Genomic DNA, 18,405 nt, shown 5'->3' on the forward strand with positions numbered 1-18,405 from the left:
AAAATGTTTCCTTTATTAAGAAGCAACAGGAAAACTGAAAGGAGATAACAACATAAATTATATGAAGTACTAAACTGTAAACTAGTGTGAAATGTCTACCAGGCTATTCAGGGTACTGGTATGAGAGAACAAAATACATTTAGCAAGCTTTGACAATATTCAACAAGCAAGAGAGGAATTTACTCACACAGAGGTAATAACAGATGCAAAAAGAAATAATTACTTTTGAACTTATTAGTTTTTATTTATAAGGAAGTTCATTTCATGTTTTCCAACCGATTACTTACAAGGATCATTACAGATATCTATAAGCATTGTGAAAAACAAATACAAGATGAATCTATCCTACTTTAATAAAAACAAGGTCCTGGCAGGAATGTATTCTCTTTTTTATTTATTCTTCAATGATAGCAGTCTTTTGACATACTTGCTATGTGTGAAGAATGTCACACTTGGATTTTTTGCTTCAGTACACAAGAGGCATTGATATCCTAATGATAAGTGCTCTAAAATGCCTTATTAATATGGTAGGTCTATTGGTTTCTCAAGTCTCAACACAGAAATGGAGACATTAATTTTCTTTTCATAAGGAAAGAATTTTCATAATAGCCCCTACATAAAATCAACCCATCCAATTTTTAAGGATCCTTCCTATGACTCTATACTTCATGTAAACCTGGCACTTAGCTTGTTGACATGCTTATTTCTTGATTTAGGACTTAGCAATATAAACAAGCTTGTGGCCTGTATTTTTTTGCAACCTTCAGGTGAATCATGGGAAAAAACTGCACATGGAGGCTGCTTTCCATGACCATGTGTGTTCAGACTGAGTCAGCTGTGTTTGCTTTTAAAAAAATTGAGTCAACGCTATGCCCTATCTTGTAATGACACTGTGCAGCTGCACACAAACTAAGCCCATATTACTGTTAAAATGTAGTTTGACAAGTGCTATGAACGGAGCATTAAATGGGGAAATGGCAATACTTACACTAAAGAAACTACATTTCCTCTCCTTATGCTTTAGTGACCAAATTTAGCAGTCTGTAAAGGGTATTCCTATATATGTACCGTCCTTATGAATTCTCCAAGTTCATTTTTAAGGTAAAATTAGCATTTCAGTAGCAAAAATGTCAAAATAATAGGAAACTATATTGCACAGGGGTAATAAAAAGGTTTCAGTCTTCTAAAACTCCTACAAAATTTTGGACTATCACAGTTTCAGAAAGACCAGGAAAATGTTTCTGAAAAATGTTTTCTGGCAAGGACACTGTGCCAGTGTCCAAGAGCAGACCTAGAAATAAGGGGTCTATTTAAAATTGAATGTGGAAAGCACAAGCATGGTAGGACAGGGAAGGCATACAAGGAGAAGTATCACTCTAAATTTGATTAAATGCATGCCTATTACATCATGTGTCTCCTACTAGCTGTCATTGGAGACACTACTCAGGGCAGAAAGCTTGTTCTGCCTCTGTTACATCAATATGGGTAAGTGCATCTGTCCCAGAGAATGATTACTCACTTCTGAGCAGGTGCTGCAGCTCCTTTCACATACGTTGCTTGACTGTTCCCTTATAGAGGAAAATGGCTTCACCCACATTGCATGGAATTTTCTGTATGTCTCCCCTCTGCTCCATGCTGGTGGCCCTAGAGCACAATATTTTTTGTGTGTGTTGAGTTTTTTTCCAGCTCAAGGAGTTCAAACTATTGTGCGATCAACACTTCCGTCCACCAGCACAGTAGTTATATGTCACTTACTGAGGAAGTTGTTACAGGTCCTAGGGCATGACGTGGGTGTTTCAGAACGAAAATCTTTCAAGGAACATCAAATAACCAAATTTGTTGAAATCTTTTCAAATAATATTTTTTCCAATAATGAGGGACCTACAAAGAGAACTATCCCCCAACTTAATGGCAGGTTTTTGTCTGATGGAGAGATACTAGCATACTTCAAAAGAAAGCCAGGGAGTCAATAAATACTTCCAATCTGTAAGACTTCAGCCCATTTCACTGTGTTCATTTCCTTACATGTATGGACAAATCAATTATATTGAAGCTGTGAAAAGTAACAAGAGTATTTGGGACAGTGTCCCAATCACACATCTGCAATCAGAACTCTACCTCTGTTCCTTTACCTCCACCCACATGGCCTTTGTTTGGTTCATATCTGAATGAAAAACAAAGCAGCATCTAGATTAAAATGACTACTAAAGGATGTGAATGGGTGCCCTGTTCAAACATTCAAAACTTAGACTATCAGATAGTGGCAATGAGAGAAATAACCTCATACCATTCCTTCAGAATCTTGTCAGAGCAAGTCATTGGGAAGGCATGGATATCTATACCTATAAACACAATACCTCTGCAAAGATTAGATATCACTATGTAGTGTGAATGGACTGAACATGAACAGCAATATTCCGTGTGAGATTGTACAAAGAAACACAAATGTAAATATTAAACTTTGCCCAGACAAGCACATCACTGGTACAGGCAAGTTATTACTGCCCCAAATACTATTTACAAATGTCTAACTACAGTAACCAAATGTTTGGTTTGAACATGTATTTTAAAGGTTGCCTTAGCTCAGCTATTCCAGTAGACCTATCCTGAACAAAACAGCAGCCTAGACAAAACCTGCAGCTGGGAATTTTTAGGGAGGATTTCATGTATTTGTACAAAGCATTGAGGCTGAAGACCTGACTAGTTGTGCTGGTGCATGACTGCAATTTAAGTGATTCATACAGTTCTGTTAAATTGCACTGTTCGGGTATGGTTTAATTCTTTACTGGAAACCTCTGTTTACAACAATTTGTTAGGCATAAAATAATAACAGGTACTTTTCAGAAATATTTTTCCAAGGTGTAGACTGATGAAATTAGTGGAAAAAGATTGGAATTTAAAAAAACCCCAACAAAACAACAACCCACAATCAAATGTGGGGAGGGGGGAGGGAAAGTGTGTGTGATTGAAGTTTAGAAGTACATAAATCACTTCAGAAATATAATTTGCAAATTCACTGTATAAAGTAATTAATCAAAGCATGGCTAAGTTACAGTACTTGAGAGACTTTGATCTGACAACTGGAAGAAATATAAAGAAACTACTGCGTATCAAGCTACAGTGTTAGGATGTAAAATGTTTCTCCATGCTAGTCACAAGTTTAATTGCTTCTTTTTTTCTGCTGACAGATCCAAATTAAAATAAATGGGCCACATCGAGACAAATTTCAGATGCATGGAGTGCTTAAGAATATGTTGTTCCCGTAATACAGAAACACCATGGAATTTATTAATAAAGCTGTTCATTTTTTTTATTTCACTGGGAATTGTATTGGGAAAGTAAAATGGAATATAACAAGTGCTTAACATTTTCCATTTAACATGCTTAATTTAGAGGTTTTAAGGGGTTATTTTTATATTTATAAAAGCATATGTGTCTACCCAGATTTACAGCTGCATATAACAAGAAAAATAGTTATGGTAAAAAACCAAAACCTGTAGTTACATATTAACTGAATGGACTTAATACAGTCATTCCTTACTCTCAATATAAATAATTGCACTTCAAGTGATACACAGTGATTACTCTGCTAATCTGTATTGCTGAAAGTGACTTGAGATGCTTCTAAAGTAACTAAATGCACTTTTAGAGTGACTAATTGCAAGAGAAAAAATGCAAATATAAAATATTTATTGAAAAAATATATGTATATCTTTGTTTCAAATTTAAAGGATTTAGGAAGTGGATGGCACTCTTGCTAAAGGAAAATATTAAATCAGTATGTTCTGCTACCACGAAACCTGTGAAACACGGATGGGGCTGGTCCGTCCTACTGGAACTCACATCAATAAACATGCATTAAGAAACTAGAGTCAGTATCAACACACCCAAGGTCAAGTTTTCTAGTCATTTCCCTCAAATTAAAAACCACAAAGCTGAAAAGAGCTGTCATTGTTACACCACCTGTGTTATGGCTTTTAAAACCATAAAAGTTTATTTCTGATACTGTATCAAATATTACAGATGATTATTAAGCATCCAAAAGAAGCAGACAACATGTAGGAGCATTCCCTCTCCTATCCTAGTCCTGGCTGATAGGAAGAGGTCTTGAACGGCTCTTTAATCTGGAGGGTGATAATCTCACTTTTTCCCTTTTCACTTTCTCATCCTCCCAATGTTACTTTCCAGCATATTTCTCCCCCATCTTCACAGTCTCCTACTTTCTTCTCGCAGTTTTCTGCCCCAAGTTATCTGTAACCTGTACATAGCAATCAGCAGATAAAACACATAATAAAGCAGTAGGAAAAAATGAATGAAGCAGTAATGAAGCAGTAGGAAAAAATGAAGCAGTAGGAAAAAAGCCTCCTTTCATCTATTTGAGTGGCCATCCAAATGTAGATTTTTCATTGGCTGCTGCTGCTGCTATTACATAGCCATAATTCCTCTGCATATGCTACATACAATGGCAGTGAAGCGGGTCCATTCTCCTGTCCCTGCTGACTAAATTGCGTGAGTGATTAGGCAATCTTGCAGCAGAGGGTTCCAGAAACACTCCTTTTTGTGTATGAGCCAGCAGTGCTGGAGTTGTAGGGAAAAGGTGAACTACGTAAGAGAAGGAGAGTAGCATTTAATGTACTAGCACTTCCTCTGGAAAACATACCTAAAAGCCAGGCAATTCAGAAGATGTGAACACCTTTTTTCTGTGTGATTCACTAGTGAAATTATCCTCAAATAAGGTGGTTTTAAAGCAAACCCTTCACTCTTAAGAGTCTGAGACTTTAAGGTCCCCCGCACCTGGGATCCACTGACATCTTCAGATTTTATTGACTTCACAGCATTGAAGGAGCCAGAAATTCACATGGACTGTCAAGCCTGAAGTATCAGTCCTATAGCAAAAAGAGAATGAATAATCTTTCATTCTGCAGACAAAACCAAAACAATCTTAAAGCAATGAAATGTCTTAATTGCAGCTGTAGACACAATGTGCTTTGCAAGCCCCAGCCTCACTGTGTCCTTCCTGAGGCCCTGCTTCCTTCCAGACATCAGTGCTGGTTCGCATGCACCCAGTCCCAGCTCTCAGACTACAACCTGCTGAGTTCTTGTGTCGCTAAACCTGTCTTGCAATTCACCTATTCCCACAGCTTTGCAAAGGCTGCCTCGATCTCTTGCCAGGCTGGGAAAGATTTTTCAGCAGAGGTGAACAGGAAAAGCAGTGCTGGTTTGGAAATTTGAAAATAAAAACCAAATACATAACTAAAAAAAAAAAAAAAACAAAACACCCCTTTTGACTATTTTTTTGCTCTGCATTAATCCATACAAGCAAGCAAGACTAAGTCCGTCCCACAAATGGGATATGCTCTTGTTCACACAAGTTTCTTTAAAATGTATATGTATGCCTAAAATCCTAAGACATAACTAACAATTATCTTTTTCAAGATTTCATTATGTTCCACAGAAGTTCACTGAGAAAAAAAATCATGCAAGAAAAGGTTGTCTTGTTACTTAGGATGAGGAACTAATTCAGTATTTTTCTAGAAGAACTTCATTAGGGTAAAAAGGGTTGCAAGGATGCTTGAATAACAACAGACAATCTATAACATATCACTAACCCTGGTTATATATCTTAGAAATTCATTCTTATATTCAGTTTCTTCAGTACCTAATGCAGAGAAGGAAGATTATGTGACTGTAGCCTCCTTCCTCCTGCCTCAATTCCATTTTCTTTCAATAAATGTGTTTACTGTGAGATTTGATTCGGAAAACAAACCTGGAGGGAGGATGTTGAGGAGCAGGAAAGCAGTGAAAAGCAGGCAGAATGGGGATCTTTGTGGATAAGAGTAAAAGGTAAAGGGACATAAGAAAGTAAGATATAAAAGGGAAGAAAGGAGAAATGATGAAATGTCATATCAAATGAGAGATTTTTTTTTATAACAACCCAACTTTTAACTTTAAAGGACAATGTCTAAATGTTGTATTAACCATTCAGAGCTTTATCCTATCTGTATAAATAAAACTGTCATAAGCACTCTGTACTTATTCACTCTAGTATCTCCATAGCCACTATTTTTTTTTAAATTGCTGATGTTTCTTTTTGTCTGCCACTAAGAGATGCAATATTCTACTCCATGGGATTAAGCACTTTGGATTTTTGTAAATTCTTATGTTCTCTTACCACACGTAACGTGAGTGTTACATATGTCTGCAGATATTTAATCTTGATTTTTCTTCTATTGGCATTCGAACAGTGTAACCCTCACTTCTCACACAAAAGTGAACAATGTTCAACAAAAATGAGCATCTGTTCCTTTCATCAGCAGGTTATTTCCAGAATCTTCTGTTCACTCACCTCTTTTGCTTGAAGGAAATGAAAAAATTACTGATATGATTGCTACAAATTCTTCTCCTTTAGCAAGGTTTGAAGTACATTGAAGTTGATTTTCTGTGAGATATCCAGTGAAATCAAGTCATTATAGAAGATGCCCACCAAGATCCATTTTCTCCACTGAATTAAGAGCCCATATGGTATCAATATAAAGGCTTATGAAAAATGTTATTGTTCATTCTTCAAATAACATCAGCAAAGACTATCTTTGGTAGCTGTGGATATAATTAATTTGTTTCTTTTTTTTCAGAATTGAACAGTTTTCCACAAAATATGTGTCATTCTATATCATTACCTTCATCTCAGAAGATATCATTCAGTTTCTATATTGTGGCTATGGTAACAACTGAAAATTTCCAACAGCATGGATTCTATCCTTTTTGGTGTCCTTTCCCTCATAGTCACAATTTGCTCCTCCTCTATATTCTGATTACTTTTCCATGGGATTCCATGGCTCTCCTTCTTGAATATGACTTGGGGAAATTTCTTAAATCTGATGGTCTAAGAAACAGTTTTTTGGGGTTTGTTTGATTGTTTGTTTGTTTGCACTGGGAGTTTTTTGTTTGGTTTTATTTGGGGGTTTTCTTCCATCTGAAAATTAATGAGAAATTTTAAAAATAAAATTGACTCCTTTATTTTGGTGAAATTCCCCACTGGAAAAAGTTTCGTGATTCTCATCTTACAGTTAGAAAACAGAAAAAGGAAAGTTAATGTCATAAACCCAAAATCAAATATGGGAAAATTGTGGTTGTATGTGGACTAAATAGTAGCTGAAAGTTTTGGGCAGCATCTTCCCCTCCCTACCCTCTTAGGTGAGGTTACAACTTGTGCATGCAGAAACTTAACTGGCGCTGAAAATTGTACTCTGCGCTGCCATGTCATACTGCCGGAAAAAAATGGAAGACGGCAGAAATTTGTGGGTTAGAGGTGCGAGATCTGCCAGCCCTTAAATGTAGAAGGAAACAGGAGGGGGAGCTCTCAGTACATCGGCCAGCGACGGAGGGACTCTCCAGCGTAGCCGGGCAAGGAGGATTCGCTCTCCCACTGCCTTCAGAAAGGGTACAATTTTTTCACCTGCAGAGTCTGACCTTCGGCATTTACTGGCCAAATAATTTTCTTTAAATTGCATCTTCCTCTTTCTTGATCATTGGTACCTTGTTTGTTGGATTACACAGAAAAAAAAAAAAAAAGACCTAATTCTCATCTTTGCCTTTTGATAAAATACATCTAACTTGGTTCAGCAAGCAACTATAGCAAACAGCTACAGAAAGAGCTCGGACAGCACCAGTAACAAGTCAGAGATCCAAGAAATACTGCACAGCAAGAGAACCACACACAATTTCTTTTTGCCTCGTTTTCTGTCACCATTAGCTCTTTACTTCATATGTTTGCAGAGCACCACAATCTTCTCCTGTCCTGCGGCCCTATATGCCAAATGCAAACCATGCCTTGGTCTGCAATCTACCAACAGCAAAGTCACCACTAGAAATCACATTTCCTCTTTGCAGCTCTCCTCATTTATTGCAAGGTGATGCACTCACTAAACTTGAAATCAAGTAGAGACACTTGGGAGGCCTGAAAAGGAAACAGCTAATTACAGAGCAGCTACACATGCAAGTAACAGGGCAAAGAAGTTAATTTTATAAGCAAAACCAAAATACTATTGTAATCAGTCAGGAATAATTCATCCAGCCATTGCTGCCTAGCAATTTTATAGCAGGTAACATAAATATGCAGAAGGATTGAAACAAAGGTTTAATTGACATAGGACAGGCTAGACACAGAAGATAGACTGTATATATTTTGAATCATCGCCCATCATAAATTCATAATAAACCAGGATGATTTCTAGTGTAACAACCCTAGGTTCAACCCAGAAAAAAAAAAGGCTGTAAATGGTTCTAAAATTATCTAATTTTACTCATCTGTTAATTCAGCAAGTAGTATTCTCTTCAAAAGAGAAAACAATCGGACATTTTCTATCCTTTCATTATGAGCTGGATTCAGACCACTGAATACTGTAAAATCAATAGTTTTTAAGTAAGCTATAAGAAAGGCTTAGAGAAATATTATGAATAAAAACAATACTTGATACAAATCAACAGTGACTGTTGATTATTAAGCACTTACCAGCTGTTCATGATTGGCTTCTGAAGTTAGAAAAAAAGAAAAAAAACAGCTGAATTAAGTCGAACAATAATAAAAGTAAGAAATTTGACTAAATGGAAGAAAAGAGTTCCTAGGATGGTCCAGGGAATAGAAAGAAGATTTTGATAAGTCTTGATTAATCTAACAAAACAGATGCTGAGAGTATACACTAGAGAAGTCAAAGAGCTGGTAAAGCTGAGAAACCAACAGTCATCCAAGGATGATAAAAAAAAAAAGTATTCTTGGTTAATATTAGACTGGAAAATTAGAAGAAGGTTTCTAATTGCCAGAGAAGTAAAATAGCAGCTTAACTACTTCTAAGATCAAACTGGAAAAGAAATTATACAACATGGCTGCCAGCAACAGCAGAGAGCTGTTACCCCAAGAAGTTGTAGCTGCTCCCCATTACCCAGGATATCCTTTCACATCTCATGTCCTACCAGACAGAGAGACCTCTTGGCACTGGTCCAAGACCACTTGGAACTGATATTCCACAAACAGAAAAAGAGGCTAAATATGTCAAATGCGCTTTAGAAGTAAATTATCCACTGCAAACTATTCACAAGTTTTATTATTTTATAACTCATGCAGTGAATGAAGTTCATCTAATATTAATGAATTCTCTTAGTAGGACTAATTTAAAGATTTGTGGTTAAGCACTCAAATGACACGCATCAGACTCTCAAAGAATGCTGGCTACTATTTACTTCCCCAACATCACGATTTTTCAGGTTTTTTTCCCTTTCTTTTTCTGCAACACATATTTTCCATCCAGTATTTATGCAAAAATGTCTAAAGTTAAAATGTACTTTGAAAAGTAAAATGTACTTTGAAAGTAAGAACTCCTGGGTCCAAAACCCGTGCGTGTTGATACATCCTTAAGTCACTCCACGGAGGTAGCACCCAGCCTCTCTGCTGAAAGTTATCTATATATGATGAAGGATATGTATATATATACATATAATTATAGGAAAATATCTAAACTGTGATCCCAAGGTTGTAGATAAACAAGCACAATAGTCTTATTTATTAGTGGAGACAGCATCAGTAATGGAAAACACAAAATGTGTTGCAAAAGCAGAGAACACACTAAATCAGCTTGGAAATGCCAGCACTCAGATAAAAATGAGAAAGAGAAACTCTATATTCTGACTTAAAAGAAGTATCCAGAAGGCTGCTTTGAAAAATCTTAAGCATCACTTTGAATGGAATTGATGGAAGAATGGAGAAGGATCAGAGAAAGATGCTAAAGCTTAATGAAGAGTCTCTTTATCACCACACCTGGGGATTTGTCAGCTTCCTGTAAATTTACTAAGCAGGGGACTGAGCTACAGGTTTGGCATGGAGACATTGAAGTTCAATGTTTAGTTGTATTTCATTTATAGAAGAGCTTTAGGGGAAAGTTTATGTAATTTACTTGTAATTGTTCCTCATTTTCTTTCTGATTTGGATCTGGTTTACCCCTTGTGGTTTCTAGATAAGAAATTATCGGTGTAGGCATGCTGTTGATGGGAAAGACATGGCTTCTTGTTTCATTTGCTCCTATCACCAGCAGCCTGCTTCCTGACAACAATATTCCTGTCTTTTGTTCAAGGATGGTACAAGGTACTAAAAAGATATTAACAGCCCTACGAGCTGGAGCAGAGGCCATGTATCAGGTACATGTCCCAAAGCTTCATTCAGTCTGCTCCTTCCTCTTTCCCAGCCAATGGTTGTTTCTATTTCTGCAAAGAAGCGGAAATTTGGAAGGCTTCTTACTGAAACATTTTACAGAACAGCCTTTGAGCAGTAGCTGGAGAGTTCTGAATTCCTGGAAGCTAGATCTCACATTACCTGGGTACCACACACACTTTATGTGTTATCCAGGCTTTATGTGGTGTTCATGATCCAGAACAGTCTTCAGGCAGGCATGCAGGTGTGAATCACTGAAATGAGCCTGGGCATGCTATAGTTTGCCAGATTTTCCCCTTGTCCAAATCTAAGTCTGCACTGTTCAAAACCAGACAAGTGGAGAAAGTGGAAGAGCCTACCCTTAGTCAGAGGTACTTAATTTACAGCCATGTACCTTCAAAATTAATTATCTGCTTGCAGATATAGGTCATTGTGCTCTACTGTTTACATCACTAAATTAAAAGAATTCTTTACCTAGCAAGTTTAAGTGATGCTACAGCTTTGAAAATTGAGTGACACAATCAGAAAGACAGAGAAAATAATACCTAAAGGGTGAAATGAGCCCCTTCCTTTCCTGTGAGAGAAGAGAGAGGGAAGTGAAGGTGTGAGTCATTTCCAGATTTAGTTCTGGAGATCTCTGGGAGGTACTCAACTACAGCTAAAATCGTTGCCATTATAAAGTCCTGGATAGATGAGATGTATAGAAGATAAAGTGGTAACCAGAGTCTCCCTTGGAGCACTTTAACAACTCGGTTTGAATTTGTAAGCGGCCTGATTGTACATGTGCAAATACTTCCATATAAAGGTTAGGCACCCATTGTTATTGCGGCGTCTGTTAAAAAAAGATAGCCGTATTGGTTGCTAGGAGATGGCAGCCTTCTCCTGGAGAAAAATCACTCCTGATAAAAAAAAAAAAAAATTATTTTACATAAAGACCCTCTTAAATATAAATATCTTTGACAGCAGCTATTACTATTCACTGAGTTTCTTCACAAATGAATAAATGGCAGAAAAATATATTATTTGAATACCATTATATCCTAAAGTGTTAAATAGATTTTTCTGCCACTTCTCCCCTCCCTTTTTTTGTTACACAGAAGCGATATTTACTTCCAGCTAAAATTACTGCCTTCTGTTTTCTAAAGACCATTCAGTGAAAGAAACATTTGGAGAACTGAACTCAAAAATTGAACTTGCTTGTCTTGCCTTCCACTGTAAACCCAGCTTTGATTAAAATGAACTGTACTGTAGGATAAACATTTTGTCGGGAAGGAACTTGATGCAAAAGGATGAAAAAAAGCTGCAGCAAGTCTTCACAAATGGATGGCTGGCAGAAAGCAGGTGGGAGGCTGTGTCACATGAAAGAAACTAACCATCCAATTTCATTTCAATAATGTTTGGAATTTTGCTCCTACTGAGATGGCTGGAAGTACAGCTGCCCTATAGTTGTGTCCATGTGCCCAGCTTTTGGTGAAAATGACCTTAACAAATAAAACATGAAACAAACTATATACTGGCTGTTTTAAACTTGTGTAGTCAATAAATGAAACAATAATCTTTCCTAATTTAGTGTGCTCAGATTGGCTATTGTGGACATGAGAACTCCCCAGCTGCAAAACACAAAGGCACACTGCCTGCACAATATGGGGATTCAGCAGCTGTGCCTTCCATTGACCAGAGCTGGGAGAAATGTAGATCAAATACTGACAATAAGAGATCGATGTTGTAAATATTAGCATGAGAAAGAGTGCACCAAACTGTGTCCTTTTTTTTTTGTGCTTGTAATAAAGTTTCTCTAGAATTTTGCATGCAGTAGGGTGTGTGTGCATGTGCATGTGTGTGAAGTGCTTCCAAATCAGGGAGCAGCATGTTTCCTTATACAAATATTGACAGGAATCCTTCAGTTTATTTGGAATTTTCCTGAGAAAGCTGCAACAATATGGTAATACCTCTTCACTACTTTTCACACAGTTGTTTCAACTGTTGGCACCAGGAAATCCTTATTGTTTTAATCAATACCACTTGGAGTGATGACATGTTTCTTTTTTACTTTAAGTGACTGACACGGTGCATTTCCTTGCACAAAGTTCTCATGAGACACTTTTGCTCTGTGCTCAATATATCCAACAGAAACTATGTATTTGCCAGAAGGCTGAAAGAAGGGACTGCTATTTCTTCCTCTCACATTTTTCATCCTGATACTTTATGCTTCATTGCTGTACTTTCAAACTCACAAATGACCCCGAGAAAAGCAATGGGACTTCTGTCAATGGTTATAATGAAACATCTGAGTAATATCTGGAAGATCAGGATTTGTTCATTTAATGAAGCTTTGACTTTAACCTTGATGGCACCCTCCTTCTCCATCTCCTTTCTACTGCTTAGACTTGAACAAAAAAACCTATACAATAATGCTTCAAATGCATTCTTTAATGCTTTATATTAATTTCAAAGTGATTACAGTTATTAAAACTATTTGAATATAATATGTATATATCCAAGTAATAGACTATGATGCATGAAAACAGCCCAGTAGCCTCTGTCCCTGTGCTAGTAACAGCAAGAAATACTCCATTTTGAGTACTCAGAGAACAGGCAGGACCCTCACTCCCTGTTCCCAAAGACTCTGAGCAGTGAAGGAATTCAACACCTGCAGTACTCATGTCAATGCTTGGGATAAACAGAGAAGATGCACTTGTTTGCGTAGTGCTATATATGTTCATCGCCCAGCACAATGAACAAGTGTGCAAAATAAACATTTCTGACTTCAAACTTTTACAACTTAACACATGCCCCTTAAAGAGCTTAATTGCAGCAGCTGCACATCTACTGATCTGCTGAAGCTTATGGCTATGACATCCTCTCCATTCCTTTTTTCCTGTCTTGATCAAGTAAATTTATAGCTTCCAAGCTTCATTCAGTTAAGTATTGCAAAGAAAACAGCATTTTGTGCTTTCTGAGTTTGTTTGTTTGGGTTCTTTTTTCCCATTTCTCCTCTTTTTCCATAGTTGGGACTTTCTGTTTACCTCTCAAGGACCTTCAAATCATCCTTCAGTCACAAACTTCCTCTTTCTGCAGCGTCCTGTACCACTTCAGACAGCAAAAAATTAGACATCTGCTTTAATGAAGGTGAGATTAAAGCCCAAATTTTAGCTGTATCACAAGGCCCAAGCTTCTGAGATGTTGAATGCATTTTCCTCTCATGGATTCTTTCATGTATGTGACTGCATGATGGTCCATATTTCTATAGTTAAGACACAAAAAGTGACAACCATCTCATCCTGTTTCTCTGGCGCAAAACCGATGTGGGTAGCCAAAGGAAGTGACAATAAAGCATATTCTGCTTTCTGAAAAGATGCAGGTTTGAGATGGAGAATACAAATGGTTGGATTGCCATTTCTTTAAACTCTGAACTAATTTCTTTGTTTCAAACAGAGCCAGTCTTACAAGAAGATCTATATCAGCCTGTTCAAGGAGTTTAAAAGTAATTATCAACATTTAGACCTTGCAGTAATACAACAAACCAGTATAATTTTTCCATTCTGCTAAGTTATAAATCAGTCACTAGGTAAATTACTGAAAATAGTTATGTTTTAGAACACTCATAATTAACTATCTTATTTGGGGCAAATGCAGGGTCTTATTCCTTAAAACAAAGTTCAAGAGCAAATACAAATCATAGCTACTTTCCTGGGAATCCTTCTGAAAAAGAGAACTATGTGAGTCTAAAGTTATTATCGCTACATTGTAAGATTAAACAGAACATTCTGAAAAAAGTTTACACACTGAAAAAAAAAGTATGCATAGCACTTTTTATATTTGTAAGACTTAAATTCAACAACAGAAAGTGCACAATAAAGGGGGAAAAATTAAATATATCAGGAAACATGTCTACAGCCCTAAAGATTACCTTCATTTTTTTTTTCCTAATGCACAAAAATTAATTGCTGTTTCATATGCAGAAGCAACTTTGGACAATGGCATTCTGACTGTAAAATGATCTTGAAAGAGAACTTGGTGAGACTTGCCCTTGTTAAGCTTGAACTTTTTTTTTTCTGACACTCCTTGAAAAATAAAGGAAAGAAAAAACAACTCTAGACATGCAGGAAATACCTGGTTTTGTGTTTTGTACTCAGTCATGAGAATTAGGAAATATATTTGGAACTGTACTGAACTACAGACCATTTGGCTATGCTAGACATTTGGCTCTTATGTCACTGGTGTTTAATGCTGATTCTATGACTAATAAATGCACAAAGTTGGGTAGGACACAGCTGGGTGCATGGCTGAGCACAGCATAAAATTTTCAAAGTGTTAGGGGTGGTAAAATTACCTTTGACTTCAGCATAGTAGGGCATACTTCACTTTAACAACTGACTTGCAACACTTTTGACATTTATTCCATCCATCTCTTTAAAAACACATCTAATTAGCTTAACTTGATCCAGACAATTTTTAAAAATTACAACAAAAACAAATAAATCCCCCGATATCCCCATTTTACTAGCAATAAGTAGAGAAAAGTCTGAGTTTAAATGCTAGCTTTGACCCCATCTCCTCACAGAAAGTTAATGTGCAAAGAAAAAGGGAGAGAATCCAGTATGTCTTTTATCAAAAGTCAATTCAAATCTCAATATAAAGTTCAAACCTTCTGCAGCATACATTATCATTAAGATGAAATATTTAGTGGCTCTGTATTCCGGTCATCTTTTGACAATAACCTACAACGTCTCAGAGGTGGCAGGTGCTGGAGAATTCGGTGAATTTTTAAAGAATATCTCATTTTTCAGGAAAGAGGGTTGAAAACCACTAATTTGTATTAGCATGCCGTTGATTAAATTGCACCTTCCATTTTAAATGTCCTGAACAACTTCTATAAGCATTAAAAATTTTAGCGGCTTTGAATCTTTTACAGGCAGTTTATAAAACTTTGAAACATTGCTATTTAATAGCCATCTCCATCTGTTGCCCCAGTGAATGGGTATAAGTCTTTGTCCTGTGGAAAATAGGAAGTCACATTTTTGGAGTTCATGTAATGTTCTTTAGAGATAAGCTTTTCACAAATCATAGCTACTAATAATGTTTCGGGCTTCCGTGTGTGATAGGTGCAAGGTGAACACAAGGTTGGAGGAAAATTAAAGTAGAACTGCTTTTACAATTTTTTTTCAGATTAAAACCTCACTAACATTTAATATTTGAATTCAAGCAAGTGGCAAATGCTAAAAAGTAAAGCTTTTGTGATTATTAAATGAGCATTAAAGCAAAATGGAAATTGCATTGCTAAACATCCCATTGCATTCACATGGATATGCACACAGGAGATATTTCACATTTTGGAAAGCATCTGCCAAGTAAAAAAGCTTTTAAATACTTATTTTTGTGTGGAACTCTACTCACAGAGTTAATTCATACCACACACAGGGCAGAGGAAAAAGTACTTCTCTCTGGGGTTTCAGAACAACACTACAAGCAACCAGCTCTCTGAGACTTCCAATATCTTCATTGTAGATTGCATGACATTTCCCTGAGTCTTTACTAATCAAAGGCAGTTAGGCTGACCTGGTACCAAGGGATAAGACCTCTGGGGGCTGGTACCACACTTCATGTCCACTGTTACCAGCCATGCTTACAAAGAGTATCTTCTCCATTAGTAGTCCCACTCCATCAGCAGGCTCACCTGTGAGAGCCAGACGTAACTGGAGCGTGTGACATTGCAGTCATGCAATCATACAATCATACAATCATACAATCATCAACGCTGGAAGAGACCTTTCAAATTGTCAAGTCCAGCTGTCAAACCAGCACTACCCCTGTGACCCCTAAACCATCACCCAGTGCCAGACCCAGGCACCTCTTGAACATCACTCCAGGGATGGTGACTCCACCACCTGCGTGGGCAACTTATTCCAATGCCTGACCACCCTAACAGTGAAAAAGATTTTTCCAATATCTAATCTGAACCTCCCCTGTCTCAGCTTAAGGCCATTTCCTCTAGTCCTCTCACTGCAGGTGTGGTAGAAGAGACCAGCACCCACCTCACTACAACCTCCTTTCAGGGAGTTGCAGAGCTGTGCCATTGCAGGACAGAGCAAAGGGGGAGATGTACTCTGCCTCCAAGATGTACTGCCCAGGTGTCCCTGGCAGGGAAGGAGAAGGTAACCTTGGACAGCTTTGCGAGGTCTGATGAGCAGTAAGGGCTTGGGGCTGAGCTTGACTCCATTTTCTTGTTCACTCCCTTCATCTTTCTTTTCTTTGATGACACAGAGAACAAAAGAGCAGCTATTTTGCACTTGCCTGAATGAAAAGTTCTGGATAATACTTACACATGCCATACTTGAGGGGATAACTGTACATTTTAAGAAAAGATCACTTCTATAAACATTTCCACCTCAATATATGCAAAGCAAAACTTTAACTGAAAAGGGTGGGAATGAAGCTGAAGTAAGCTTACAAAACCAGCTATATTAACAATGGAAAGCTTCTTTTTCTTTTCATTTTCTCTCCTCTAGCAATAAGATTCAAGAGAAACCAGATTCATAGAAAATGAACAAGTGAACAAGTGCCTTTCCAGATGTAATCTAATACCGTTTTGAGACTGACTTCACAGAGGAAATGAACCCTTCAATTAATATTTGACTGACTGTTTCCTTGTCTTCAGTGATATTTTTTTAGTCTGAGAGAGTAAAATCCAGATTGTTGTGACAATTGTGAGAACAAATTAGTCAGAATTTATAAATCACTTGGAAGAAAAATTGGTATTGCTGATAATTATGAAATTGGATGAAATAAGCAAACATGTTGCATTGAAAACCAGTTGTTTTCTGCTTTTTTCATCTCAAAGTTAGAAAGGTAGAACTGCAGCAATCTATTGGTGATTTGGTGATGAAGGCTCCAGTACTCCAGTTAGGGCTGTTGGGCTTCATACTCCTATCTCCATACTCCTATCTCCATACTCCTATATTGCCATAATTTTGCCTTTCCAGTTTTGTAGGAATGTGAAGACAATTGACTCATTTGCACAAAACATCAAAAGTCTGAAAACATTGAAAAGTTTTCCTTTAGCTTACAACCACCTAAACTGTGCAAGAAATAACTGTGATTTGATCAGGTTTACAAGTAGAGCGGATGACTCCCAGATTCTTAAAAGTATAATTCACACCTCAGTAAACCCATATCTCCTAGGAAATACTGGCACTTGAATCTGTAGAATTGAAGGCAGAAAATTATTGGGGAAGGTAAACCTCAGGGATCTGCTTCCCCTGGAGCCAGGCAGCCACACCTGCACACATGCATGTACACACATACAACCCACACTTCTCACAGCACAATTGTGTTTTGTTTGTGTTTTGTTTATATTTTATTTTATTATCTTACTTTCTTTTACAGTTAACCCGAGGCTTGCATGAAGAGCATTACAATAGTTCTTTCTTAGCTGCATGATGAATAAAGGCCACTGTTTGTTCTTCAATTACAAAACATTGGTACTAAAATATGTAAGAATAAACACTGGAAAGAAGGGATAAGTTTTTGGTTTTAAACATCTGTTTTAAAGTGATATGAGGGAGTGAAATTAAATTTAATAATCTCTCTTCCTTCCTCTGCTTTTGAAATCATAAGACAATGTGGTAGGACATGTGTTTCAGATCTAGTGTGGTATTTTCAGATGTAGACAATTCATTATCCGTGGTTCTCCTTTTCTGCATAAACCATGATTTTTCTAAGTACAAAATTGCCTTCTAAATTGTCCCCAGGTTACACAACATAAAACAGCATTTATGTATAATAAGGCATTACCTCCACCTGCTATAGACAGTGTTTATTCTGCACATTTTGTTTTCTCTGTTGGATTGCAGCCAGTGAACTCAATAGTTTGTTGGAAAGCAACGGATCTTACATGTCAAATTGTCTGATTTATTTTACATAAGTTTAATCATCTGTCAGCCTTTTTTCAAAGGAATAGAAGGGAAGTTCTTCCATGCTTTTTAAGAGATATTTCTCCAGTGAGGTTTTTCCATGCTTTTTCATGGCTATTTCTCTAGCGAAAAACTCATTTTTAACATGTCATATTCTAACTCACATATGTGTGTGCTTAAATCAGGCCACAGGGTGTGAGCTGATTTAAGCACTGAGCTACAGGACTTCTGCACTGGCATTAATCACACACATGAAAATGCTCATCAGTTGTGCCAACCACCTGCTCATTC

At 37.1% G+C, this 18,405-nt stretch overlaps 1 long non-coding RNA gene across 1 annotated transcript; it reads right to left on the bottom strand.

The window, feature by feature from the left end:
• Positions 1-219: 219 nt before the first annotated feature.
• Positions 220-7,072, bottom strand: LOC121673404. Its single transcript, XR_006019204.1, has 2 exons — positions 4,795-7,072; positions 220-4,258 (listed from the first exon to the last, which is right to left on the bottom strand). It is a non-coding gene; the product is annotated as an uncharacterized LOC121673404 (long non-coding RNA).
• Between the last annotated feature and the right edge of the window lie 11,333 nt (positions 7,073-18,405).

Source organism: Corvus kubaryi, unplaced genomic scaffold, assembly GCF_017639235.1.
Source record: "Corvus kubaryi isolate FWS band 111438036 unplaced genomic scaffold, C.kubaryi_AGA036_p1.0 65381, whole genome shotgun sequence".
NCBI classification, from domain to species: Eukaryota; Metazoa; Chordata; class Aves; order Passeriformes; family Corvidae; genus Corvus; species Corvus kubaryi.